The sequence below is a fragment of the Pseudomyrmex gracilis genome, unplaced genomic scaffold, assembly GCF_002006095.1.
Source record: "Pseudomyrmex gracilis isolate BER0280 unplaced genomic scaffold, ASM200609v1 scaffold_439, whole genome shotgun sequence".
NCBI lineage: Eukaryota > Metazoa > Arthropoda > Insecta > Hymenoptera > Formicidae > Pseudomyrmex > Pseudomyrmex gracilis.
In genome coordinates, this window is record NW_018021023.1 from 44,816 (window position 1) to 58,613 (window position 13,798).

The window sequence follows — 13,798 nt, forward strand, 5'->3', positions numbered from 1 at the left end:
GGAATTATTTGTTTTCGGGAAATTGCGGTTTTTCTCAGAATTATTTATTTATTTGCTGCGCAATTGCAAACTGCGCGCTATTTATTTTTAAACGCGAACCGCTTCCGGGAACTTTGCGGTTTTTCTCGGAATTATTTGTTTTACTGCGCAATATATATTTTCGCGATGACGTCATCATTCCGAACGACCTTGAACGCGTTCAAACATGCTAGAGTTCTATTTTTAGCGATGACGTCATCGTCGTTTTTGCGGTTTTTCTCGGAATTTATTTATTTTACTGCGCAATTTGAAACTATAATTGAGAGGTGCTATTATTTTAACGATGACGTCATCAACCGAACGACCTTGAACACGTTCGAACACGTAACAACCAATGGCGTACCCACTATATTAAAGAAATATAACTCGCGTCAAATATTGCACGCTCCATTTTTTCGGCTCGCCGTTAGTTGGCTAATTCCGGTGGGGCCGATAACAACGCTCCGCCGACACCACCCACACTCCTACGTTATCTCATCCGCAAACGCCCAAGTCCTGCTCTCATTATTACGAATATGTTTCCATTGACTCCTACTATCCCCTCCCCTTTGCGGTTTTTTTCAGAAAAGCCTCCATTAATTCCTCCTTCCCTCTCCCCTTCCTGCACGCGGTTACCCCTCCCCTTCACTTCCCGCATTTACCCCCTCCCCTCCCCGCGGTTACCCCCCGTCCCCCTCACCTTCGCGATGCCTACACTTTAACCAGAAACCCTCATTCTTAACTACTTAAATATATTGCAGAATTGTAGAAGATTAATATTTTAAGGACATCAAGTAACACGAGACCAATGGAAACACGAGAGAATAGTTATGTCAATACTTATTATTACATTTTTATAACAAATAATAAAATAATTTAAAAAATATGTATCACATACTTTCCATGATTAGTACTGTTCCGAATATAATTTGAAAGCACAGCAGAAAACAGTCTACAAGAATAGCATTCTATAGAAAAATTAACAGAAAAAAGTTGGTATCCACAGCATTTTAGCTGTGTACAATTGTGTCGACTTGTGTTGTAGTTGGAAAACACCAAAGTGTACACAGTGTTACACAGTGTCGCCTGTGTACGTAGTTGGAAAGCACCCAATGTCTTAACATTCTTAATACACAGAAACTTATTGTTAACAGCTTTTAAGGATTGTTTCTGGCTTAGTGTGTAAGCGCAAAGCTGCGTTTGTCCTCACGAAAATCCGATTAATCAATTAGAATCCTCTGGTGAGAATCTTGGCCAATCAAAACTTTTTCTGACAACCAGCCGGCTTAGGCTAATATTAGATTTGTCGTACGACACCGATTTTAAGTATGTTGATTGGTTATCAGGGGTTTATAAAGGGCTCTATTTGATAGCCAATCAATATATTTAAAATCGTTGTCGTACGACTAATGTAATACTAGCCTTAGTACGCGAATTTGGCAACAAAACCTAGTGGAAACTGACTACGGTGGTCATGTCAAAGTACAGGATAACAAAGTTTAACCAACCAGAATTCTTTTGAGTGAAAAACCGACTTTAAACGTAAATTTTGAAACAAGAACTAGTGGAAACGGATGCTGTTGGTCGAGGCTATTGAAATAAAGAATAATAAATCTCGACCAATCAGAACGCGAGTTACTAAAATTGTAGCTAATCAGAAACTTTTCTTACAAAATTGGGACCTAAAATAAGAAAAGACGACTTATAACGCTATGGCATGCTACTACAGCTTAATAAGAATGATTATAGCTCAATTAGAATTACACTGACTTATAATTAAATTGTTTTTGTCGTAGTTTAACGTCATTGATGACGAAAGGGGAGAAGAAAAATGTCAGGACGTGACATTGGCTCTTTCCAGACGCTGGATGGTAATACGTGTGGCCTCTTCAATCCACTGTAACAGACGACGTTTCTGTACCTGTCAGCACGTTCTGGCTTTGCGCTTGCCCACCTTTGGCATATACAAACAAAACAAGCCGATTCTACATAACGCGTGAAAACAAAAGACTACTGGATGGCATTGACCGGAACAAACTACACTTGAAACGCGGTTATTACAATGTTACGTCCTGGACTTCACGCCCCCTTTTTTTTGCAACGTGAGAACGATTTTTTCGTTCTGAGAATCGTAAATAGTTGTAGCTTTAAGAATCCGAGGTGCTAAGACTTCCCGGATGGAGGACAGGAGTCGGCATGTGGCGATAAAAATTATAATCGGGTTGCACATGAGACGTCGCCACGATAAGTAAACAAATTTGGTTTCTAATTCCCAATGGAATGCGGAGCGGTAATAGACACTCGCGCGTTGTGCGATGTGCGCGGTGCGCCGTCCGACCGAAATTCGACCTCCTGCTCTTCCAGAAAGGAAGTTGAAACAGGAGATCTCAAACAAGCGTCGAGATCTCGAATCTAAATATGATAACGCGGAATCTAATTAAACCTAAACAAAAGATAATCCAGCCGATTGGGCTAAAGTTTGTGATTGGCGCTCTCGCCAAAGCGTAACCACGAATCAAGGGCCGATTTTTTCACGAGACAGCAACGGGGGAATCAGGACTCGAGTTTAATTGGCGAAGCCAAGGGAGCTAAGGCCCACGAATAATAGTATAATTACCGTACACTTGGCCGTTCGAAGGAATCAATCAGTCAGTCTCATTCCGGCAGTTTATTAAAAGTCATTCCGACCAGTGAAATATAAGTGAAGTGGCCTGCAGCCGATCAGCTATAACTGTTACCAGCAATCCGGAGCCGGCCGACCTGCCGACGTTGCAAGCTGATTGCCGAGATCAGCAAGTTACCTACCGACGTTGCAAGCTGATTGCCGAGATCAGCAAGTTACCTGCCGACATTGTAAGCTGACTGCCGAGATCAGCAAGTAGTAAGTCAATAATTACAGTAGTTTAAGTATTGTCTAGAAGGGGTCCCTTGAGCTTGTCGTAAGTTTTGTTACTTGACAAAAGCGATTCATATCCGGAGGAAATTCGTGTTGGTAGTTTCGGTTTCCTTTTAATCGGATTAGCTGTTCACGACCTCGTGTCGTCCCGAACAACTGCCGATTACCTTTCAATCGGATTAGCTGTTCACGACCTTGTGTCGTCCCNTTCAATCGGATTAGCTGTTCACGACCTTGTGTCGTCCCAAACAACTGCCGATTTCCTTTCAATCGGATTAGCTGTTCACGACCTTGTGTCGTCCCGAACAACTACCGATTACCTTTCAATCGGATTAGCTGTTCACGACCTTGTGTCGTCCCGAACAACTGCCGATTTTCTTTCAATCGGATTAGCTGTTCACGACCTTGTGTCGTCACGAACAACTGCCGAGTTCCTTTTGGTGACATTAAACGAGAAGATTTAGTTTACTTTAGTTTCCGGATATTAATCGCTGGTCTTGACCCGTCAAGAAAGCATACTAAACAAATGACATCTTTTAAGTGGAACCCCAGAAAACCCACAAGTCGCGGAGCGCGGTATTAGCACGACGGAACCGTCGTAACCGGGCGCTACGCCGCAGAACCGCTGCTAACCAGCCTGAGCGAACCGACCTTTCCCCTTCTGTCAGCAATACAAATAACACAACTAGAAGTAGCAGTCCTGACACAGTAACAATTAATAATGACACACACACCTCCACACCCCAGACTCAGTCTTTCCCTCGCTCCCTTTCTCCCTCTCTCTTAGAGTCTCCATCATATTCCCCTGTTCCTCCTGATGAGACTCCTGACATACACGAATCCTCCACCCCTCCTCGACAGAACTCTCCTTCCCCTTCTACACCAGCTTCTTCTGACCACGAAGTCCTTTCCGATGATGATGACGACTCTCTGCCTCCTGACCATGCGCATTATGTCACATTAGCAGATTCCTTCCCGGTTGCCGATCCCCCTCCTTCTCCAACCGATAGAATTCTCGACCTGCGTAAAAAATTCCCGAACTCCCTCCGTCATGCAATATCTACCCTTCCTCGTGATTATAAAATATTAGTTAAATTCCCAGGAATTCTCGAAATCCGCGAGGTCCCTGTTTCCTATTTCTACAGATTTTATCCACCTTCATCTTCCGTAGTGAGAGAATATATAGAGATTACCATAGACTGAGTCACACGCACGCACGCACGCACGCACGCACGCACGCACGCACGCACGCACACGTGGTTACACATAAATTATAATGTAACAACCGCGCAGTATACGAGTAACAAACAAGTAAATTGTAAGTAAAGGTATGATAAGTAAATAAACAAGTTATAAAACATTTATATTAATAAAGGTGGCTTGAATTAATTTAATCATAGACCTCGCTTAATCACTATTTGTTTCTTTCAAATTTTTCTTATCATATAGAGTTTCACTATGGCACTCTATCCTGCCATAACACATTCCTCCTCTCTTTTACCACTACACCCCTCTCTACTACATCCCCTCCCACTCCAATCTAGCGCTATAAAAAAGGACACTGGGCTGCGTTCTAAACTTCTACTCTGAGTAGCTGAGTTGATTCTATGCCGTTCCAAAACGTGAAGTAAGTAACTATATGAGCGGAGCCTATTCGTTTCAAAAGTGAGAGTTGAGTATATCCAGAGTCAACTCTATAAACCCTGCTTTCGAGTTGGGTTGGAAGAGTAAACCTAAGAAAAGCGCGCTATTTTTAATAGTTAGTGAATGAATTTGCTCACTCGCACTACGTTAGTAAATTAATTTCGTTATTTTATTATTTGATAAATAGCACGCGATTTATCAAATAATAGCTGTAATTCCACTGCTTGAAAATGTGCATACGCTTATTGTCAACGATGCTGGATTACCATTAAAAGTAAATAAATTATTTGGGTATCGACAAAAGAGGTAAGTAAAAAATGCAATTTTTATTAAACATTATTAAGGTTAGATAATCCTACTAGTTCTCGAAAAAAATATATTACTTAAAACATTATAAATAGTGTATATATTGTAATATTGCATATTACAAGAATTTTAAAGAATACTTTTGTGTATATTGTTAATACACTATAGATACAGTAGTGAGATACATTTTTAATATGTATTTATTATTGTTTATAATTTAATTTCTTCACATATTTTTGTAGATAATAATGTCTTTGCAGTACCCGATGTACCGATAGTACGGGAATTCTTTAAATTAAATCCCAAAGATCTATCTTCAGATGACGGTCTAAAGAAAAGTAAATGTAGTGTGACGGTTTTTGCTGTTGTAACGTAATTCTCGCGCAACTTTCCCGCAAACAGAGTTTCTTTCACGGGACTCGGGTAAGACGTTGCCTTCCGTGAGAAGGCAACGTCGAATCACGGGCAGGATAGAAAAGATGTTTTAAAACGAGCGCCGCCGGGCCGAATCGACGAATACTTTGGTGTAATTTAGGGCGCCAGACGCGTGACCGCGTCAAAAATCTGCGTCGCTCGACACAACAGGCCGACTAGCTCTATTTGGACAAAAAAGGGCTGGGTTTACTAAAAAATTGTAATGCAGGTGGTCCCTTACTCTCGCGATATAAAGCTTAGATGATAAAAGAAAATCAGAGTTAAACAGAATGAATTAACACTTAATTAACAATTTATTTCTTGGACAGAGATTTCAGATAAAATTAATACAAAATAATATAAAAGAAATCATGTGAAGAATAATAGAAAAAAAGGTGTAATACAAAATAAGATAAAGAAATAAGAATAAAATAAGAACGGATAATACAAAATTATATGAAAGAAAAGATACAGGACAAACAACGTGTTGCGACAAATAACAAACCGAATCACGCTAATCTACGAGATAACTGATTTAACCGGAACGATACCGCGAAAGTACTGAACGGGAGACTTTAATAATTGCTTCAAGCTGAAAAATCGCAAGTGCAGGCACGTGAATATAGCAATCGTAAGGCGCAAAGCTAGACGCAGGTTAAGCAGGCGAGCGGGTGCAAGCCAAGATGCGTTACAAACACTACGCCGGGATAAAATAGCGTGCAGCAGCCTCTTTACAAGCCGTAAATCAACGCGGACTTACTTGTTTCGCTAATGATCGCGATTTGGTCGAACGGATCGACTCGCCACGCAGCTTTCGCCGGTTTTGTGTTTCTAAGCCCGCAGATACTTTCGAGCCGAGTCTTAGTCTACGTTCATGCACTCAAGAAATACTCGCAATACGGAGCGAAGCGAGCGCTATGTCGGGGCTTGATTTTGTTTTTCGATTATTACCGAACGATTAACGACGCGCTTTGTCTCAGCGCTAGGAAGATTGGCGGTACAATACGTTACTTGGCCGCGAATAATCCCGGACAAAGTATGCACACTAAAATGCGACACGCATTCACCGTACGTTCGCGAATTTGTCGGCGATAATTGTCCCGGAAATTCACCACCCGACATTGGCCGTTAATTCACACGTTACCTCGGTACGATATTTCTTTCCGATCGACACCACTTCCGACTCGCACGCACCTCACTCCGGCCGATCGCGCGAGAAAATCCGATTTTGTTCTGATATTTGTCCCCGCGTCAGCTGATTGCCGTCGGTAGACGATAGCCGACGGTACGCGAGCGGTACGCTACGATAATCACGGCACACACGCACAACGGTCACAACTACTTAACAAAAAAAAAAAAACAAAAGAAAACAAACAACGCGAAAATGCTACTTGGCGTTGTATCGCCACTCCAGGGCTTAACGATAACTCGCGAAACTATTTAGATCATGCACTTAACCTACGTAATACTGCCACGAAGCCCCGTGAAGCCCGATTCTGGTCGCTGTCGAAAAATTGTTAGTACGGCCAAGGACACGTCGTAAACAAGACGCGAAACACAAACGACCAGCTTTGACACGAGGCCTGTGCAACGCGTAGTCGTGGCTAACAATAATGAAACGGGCATCTCACCGTCGGTCGTTGTTCTCCGGCATACTGCTGTCTCCTCCGTCCGAAATGACACTCCAAGGGCTTGCCGACTCAGTCGGGGTCACCCTCACGACTTGAACAACTACACTTTGAGTACAAAAATTGCGGCACGGCAGACTTGTTGCGCGGCACGGGAGTTACTCATACGCACGGGAGCCCGAGAGATACGTGTGTGTGCGGCACAGCTGATCGCGATCAAGAGCACGAAGATTTCGTTCGATAAGCGGTCGATACCCCGGGCAGCGCTGAGGTCGCGTGGGGTAGGTCGCGTGGGCCAATCGGGCCGCAGGATTCGCAGCGCGGCTCGCAAGCTCGCTCGCAGGCGGCAGGATCAGCGGGCCGCGAAATTCGAACGCTCGCAGTATCTATTACGCTATTATGCAGCAGCGCAAGCAAAAGTAGAAGGTAGCGGGTCAGGATGGCAACCCGTAAGATACAGCAATAAAATAAGCAGCGTGTTCTCGAAACCATGCAGCAGGATTGTTGGAACACAGCGCATCTCAGCGTAGGCCGGCTCGTCGATGGTCCGTTCCGCCGTTCCGCCCGTTCTGCTAGGCTAGCTCTTTGGCCGTCGTGCAATCGTAGAAAGCGTCGATGTTCCGCTGTGGCCTCTTCATGCAGTCACCTACCCTTGCTTTTAGCGTGACTTCGAAATCAGACTTTGCGTCTCCGTTCATCTCTCCCTCTCTCGTTCGGGCACAGCATGCTGTCCTTGGCGAAAAGTCCCACGATGATCATCAGGACGGTGAGGCGCCGAAATTACATACAAAAAAAAATAAAAAAATAAAACGGTATTTTAACCGGACACATGCAAGCCCTGGAGGATCTTGGCACTCATTTTCCAGCTCGTTTTCCCGGGCTCCCGCGAAAATCTTTCATTTTTGTGACGGGGAAAGAGCGGCGCGAATACCACGTCACAATAGTAATCATGAATTGTTTTTATTAATTCTTTAAAGCTTGTATTAGACTATGCTTTGGAAATTAAAAAATTAAGATTGGAATAAAATAAGCTAAGATTTCTTTGTTTCTTGATTAAATTTCAATTTTTAATGTTCAATTGCAATCTTCAATGCATAGTCTGATCAGTCTTAAAAAATTGTGTTGATTTTTACTATTTTTATTATAACATTTCCTAAGTATTTAACAATTATAAAATTATACATTAACGTTGGTGATAATACTTACAGATTTAAGTAAACGTTACCTACAATTGCTTGGTAAGTGTTGAAAATATCTCTGACAGTGATAAAGACCAATTTGGTGAGTTAAAAGATATTTTAATTATATATGCTTAAATATGTCACATATTTTTATTATTGATTTTACATATTCACAATTATCATTCTTATGTATTTATTTCTCATTATAGTTATACATTGGGAACATTCAGCTATTATGCTTCTTTTTTGTTTATATAAAGGTCATCTTTTTTTATTTAAGAATGATGAAATAAGGAATAATATTGTCCTGAAAAAAATTGACAATTGTCTAAAAGAAAAAGGTTATACGTATACTGTGAAACAAATCGAAAATAAATGGAAAAATTTAAGAAAAAAGTGTATTAAAGTAAAAGATCACAATTCAAAGTCGGGAGCATCGTATAAGAAATGCAAATATTATGATGAGATGGATGAGATATATGGAAAATCTCCCATTGTACAGCCTGTAGCCCTTGCGTCAAATTTGTCACAAAAAGTTTTATCTTTTTCACCTGATGAAGAGCAAAAATCTGATGAAGTCAGTGACATAATACCTCCTCCGAAGAAAAGTAAGATGGAAAAACAATTGCATGCATTAACAGAATATGTGGAAAAAAATGAAAAAGTAAAAGAAAGAAGGCACAAAGAAAAACTGGAATATCAAAAGGAAGCTGTAAAAACTTACAAGAAAGTAATGAGCAAGTTATTGGAAAAATTGTAGTTTAAACATTCTTCCTTACATTTAAGCACTTTTATTGTTTTTAATTTTTTACTTATAAACTGAAACATTCTAAAGTATCTTTTACTAGTTATTCAAATCATAATTTTGTTTATAATTTTATGAGTGTTATATTATTTGATGACCATTGTCTCTATAAGATGTCAAACAACATTTACGTACAGAGTAAGCTTTGTCTTCTATAATACATTCTATTAAAGCAAGTGATTTAAAACTGTTGATTTAAGACTATTAAAATGAAATCTGTGATCAGACGACATTAGCAAAAAAACTAGCAGTATTATAAGCTATGTTTTAAAAGTGGCAATTTTATGTTAATTTTATTAAAGCTTAAGAAGAAAACCAAGTTAAAAAATATAGAGGCACAAAGTAAATATATAGATGTTAAGATTAATCAAACCGTATATCAATATTTTTAGTTGATTTGATAATTAGAGCTTTAATTTTTTATCTTTATCAACTATAAAGTTATTGGTAAGCATAAGCAATAATTTAATTAATTAATTAAGATATGTACTAAAAAAATATGTAAAGTAAAGAATCTAAAGGCTCCGAAAAGTTAACAACTTCAGAAATATATATATCAATGGTCATGAGAGCCTAAATCAGGATGTTGTGTGGGAATAAGCATGTATATATATATATATGTATATACATATATATGTTCACATGTAAATTTTACATGTGATTTTTTGAATTGAAATTTCAATTCTAAAAATCATATAGGATGCTTGATTTGCATCTCATATATGAAAGACCCCGTATACCCTCCGAGATTAAATTAAAATATTGCGAAAAAAACTCCTCAGCCAGAAGTCGAACCTGGAATCTCCGGCTTTCCGGGCCGTCGCCTTCCCTGTTAGGCCACCGAGGCACTTGGAGTTTGTCTCGCAATACTTTATACTTCTATTAAAGATGAATTGAAAATAACGCTTTCTTCTACCCGCGTAAATTGTAAAGTAAAGAATCTAAAGGCTCCAAAAAGTTAACAACTTATATACTATATATACTATATACTATATACTATATATATATATATATATATAATAACAATATGACAAATAAAATTAAAATATCTTATATAGTATTAAAAGTACTTAGTATATTAAGTGAAATATCTTAATAATAGTTTCTTAAGATTGCAATTTACCTGTGTCAAGTGACCACTATCTGTAAGGTGCCAAACATCATTTACAGGATACGCTTTATCTCCTACGATAAGTTCTTTATTGAGAAAAAAGAAGTGAGCATTTCTCTGGATGTTGTGCCAAATGTCAGAATTACGAAAAACTCTCATTCACAGACCTAGGATAACCAGCGAAACAATCAGTAAACTGTAAATCTGCATTACATAGTGCTTGCGGCATATCTGCACTTTCTTGTTAAATAACATTGAGTGTCTATCTACAACAAATATTTAATTTCATTAATCAAATAATGTATTAGATTACACAGAATAACGCTTAAACTTACAGATAGTGCTAGAATTTCGATATGTATACCATCAATAGCACCAAGAACGTGTGTAAGACCAGCTATTCGTTGAAATTTTTCTGTTACAGTATTCATGTAAATTGCAGGTGGCCATTTGATAACATCACTTGAAATTCACAAAGAGCCTGCACAACACGTTGCACACAGTGGCTTAATGATGATTTTCCCAAATCAAATTGAAGTCCCACTGACTTGTAACAGATGTAATTTATTATTGAATATCTTATAAAAGTTATTTACAAGTATAAGATTAGAGATAATTATATTTCTTAAGTTTGATTATTATGCTTGAAACTATCTTTCTGCAATGAAACCTTTTAATATATATAATCATATTGTTACGTCTTGGACTTCACGGTCCCTTTTTTTTGCAAGGTAAAAACGATATTCTGGTCCTAAAGACCGTAACTTGCCGTAACCTTAAACGTAAACCTCCTGGATGGAGAATGCAGAGTCGGCCAGTGGCGATAAATGAATTATAATCAGTTTGCACGCGAGGGGGGGGGGGTTGCACTGATATTGCCATGACGAATAAACGGATCTGATTTCCAAATTCGCAGTGATAAAAATTTTCGCACGATAGCCGAGGCGGGTAACTCGAATCGGGCGGATGGAAATCAAAGATCCTCGTATCTCCAGAAAGGAAGTTGCAATCAAAACCAGGTTAGCGGTCAGTAATGCGAATTTCAACACAACAGCGCGATATCAATAGCGAGCTTCAAGGAAAAGATAGTTAGGCTCATTTGACCAACGCCGGTGATTGGCGCGCTCGCTTGTGCGTATCTGCGAATTAAGATCCGAATTGTAATCTAAGTATTAAGAAGGGATTCCAGATCCAACTTTTTTTAATTGGTAAAACCCAAGTGTCTGGGGGCCGAAAAACCGAGTATATAAGCTGAAACTCAGAGCCAAAGACAGCTTTTTCATTCGGTTCAACAGTCTGTTGTCTAGCACGTTGCAATATGTTTACCAGTGCATTAGTTAGTGCAACCGTTGTGCCGGCGTCAAAGGGAAACCGAGTCAGGAGCTGAGCCAGCTTACCTACTCCACAGTCTTGTCAGGGTGGAAAATCGATTGTTTGCCAAGAAATACAGCAAGTAGTAAGTCAAAAAATAGTCATATTAGTGTGGTAAAATAACCGGCGGTTCTATTCTCCACTTTTTAAACCTTAATTCTTTTGAGACGACTACCATCCGGGACATTTGATTGCGTTAAGGTGGCATTTCTCACTTTCCATTCCTGTCAGACTAGCAGTTCACGACCTTGTGTGTCGTTCCGGGCCGCTGCTGACTTTCCATTTCTGCCAGACTAGTAGCTCACGACTTTGTGCGTCGTTCCGGGCCGCTGCTGACTTTGCATTTCTGGCAGACTAGCAGCTCACGACCTTGTGTGTGTTCCGGGCCGCTGCTGACTTTACATTCCTCTCGGACTAGCAGCTTATGACCTTGCGTGTCATTTCGCTACCGATCTTCCTTTCAAGTTATCCTTTGTAGTGCCAAACAACGTAGTCTAAACTGCGTTCCGGAAGCTAGTCGTAAAAATATTCGATATTAGTCAGTAAAATTTAAATTACTCTGTTAAGTGGAACCCCGGAGGTATCTGAAATCCTGGAACACAATTAAAACGAGGCGCAACCGCCGCAACCAGGCACTTCAGCGCAAAAACGCTGCCAGCCATAATAGTCAACAGATTAGCGAACCAAATCATAAATCGCAGAAGTCGACAGATAGCGATTTTCAAAATTCACAGCAGACACACTCCAGTCCACACCGGACTCAGTCGCCTTCCCCTTCTCCTCCGCCTTCTTTACCTTTTTGTCTTCTCTTTTAGAATCTCTATCGTACTCTCCAGTAGCTCCTGGTAAGATTTCTGATTCTCCCTCTACAACTCCTCGTCACCACTCTTCCTTTCCTCTTCCGGAATTACCCGAATCTGTCACTCTATCAGACGATGAAGAAGACTCCGTATCTCAGCAATTGTCATATTTTGTATTCCTTGCCAATTCTTTCCCTGTCGCTGATCCTCCACCTTCGAAGAATGAGTTAATTCTTGACCTTCGATAGTAATTTCCTGACTCTCTTTGCCATGCAGTTAGTACCCTCCCCCCTGATCCTAGTTAAATTTCCTGGTTTTCCCGAAATCCGCGAAATCCCTATAAGTTACTTCTATCGGTTTTATCCTTATCCCTCCGCCGAAATAAAAAAAATAATAGAAGTGACCTTGGACGACTGAGTCCGATACACACATACCCACATACACACACATACACACACAAATACACACTTAAGTGCGCAGATACCCGACACCCGTAGAAACTACCACAGATCGACCATATGTAAACAGTGAGAAATAAAAACGTTGAATAAAATGTTATTAAAGGTGGCATTTAAATAAAATCGGCTAAAAGTAATTGACCCTTGGACCTCACCTAACCGTTTCATTCCTGTCATCCTCCGGTTAATCGCCAGGTTCCGAGTAATTTAGATTCGCATCTAAGACTCGAAAAGAAACCGACGAGCGAGAAGCCGTTGAACAAGCAATAGCGAGAAACACTCGTTGGCTTGTTTACGGCATCGAAATCTCGCTTGATCCGCGCACTTGACGCTCATATCTTTCTGGATCACTGTGTCGGGAGTAGACACGCAAGTGTCGTGTGTCAGTTACGTCACTCCTCAAGGGCCCGACCGTACCGTAGGCCCAGGACGTAACAATATATACTTCAATAAATATAAAACCAATAAAAAAAATAAATTACTGCTTGAAACTGAATACTGCAATGTGTTAATTGTTAATAACAATTTTATTATTTGAATGTATAAAAGTATGCATCTGTCTCTATGTCAATTGAATGTAACTGCCTATTTTAAAAAACTATGAGCCTAAAATTTGTCAAATCTAAATAATTTCTTGTGACTTATAAATAAGTTACAAGACTCACATACTCACCTATAAGAATCAGGAGTTGCCAGCAACCATAAAGTGGCGAGTAATTATACTCTCGGCGATATGCAGGGTCTTCCTATTTTAGTAGGCTTTGATAATGTTAAACTCAATTTATTCTCCAATAATTAAAAACACTTTGGTGTCATTCGAAAGTGCTCCTTGAATTGATATGTTGAAAATCTGGGTATTACAGTGTCCACATAACCTTCTATGCAAACATTTCTTTTTGTTTTCCTCTTAATCGAGATATTTGCATTATATACACTAATTCATTCACCTCATTTTCAGTTTTACTATCACTTATGTTTACAACATTTTTAAATATTTTATTAGTCGCGATAATACTTAACAAAGCAACTCTTGTTTTGTTCCTGTTAAATTCCATTTTGTGATAACCTGAGCATAATAGAGAAAATATTAGGAATAAGAATGAAAAACAGAGGTTAAATATAATGTGCACAATGCAAAAAAATAAAATATAACAAATGTATATAAA

At 39.6% G+C, this 13,798-nt stretch overlaps 1 pseudogene; it reads right to left on the bottom strand.

Annotated features, from left to right (window-relative positions):
* The window catches only part of LOC109860640, a 16,081-nt pseudogene extending 2,633 nt beyond the window's left edge, over window positions 1-13,448 (bottom strand).
* Between the last annotated feature and the right edge of the window lie 350 nt (window positions 13,449-13,798).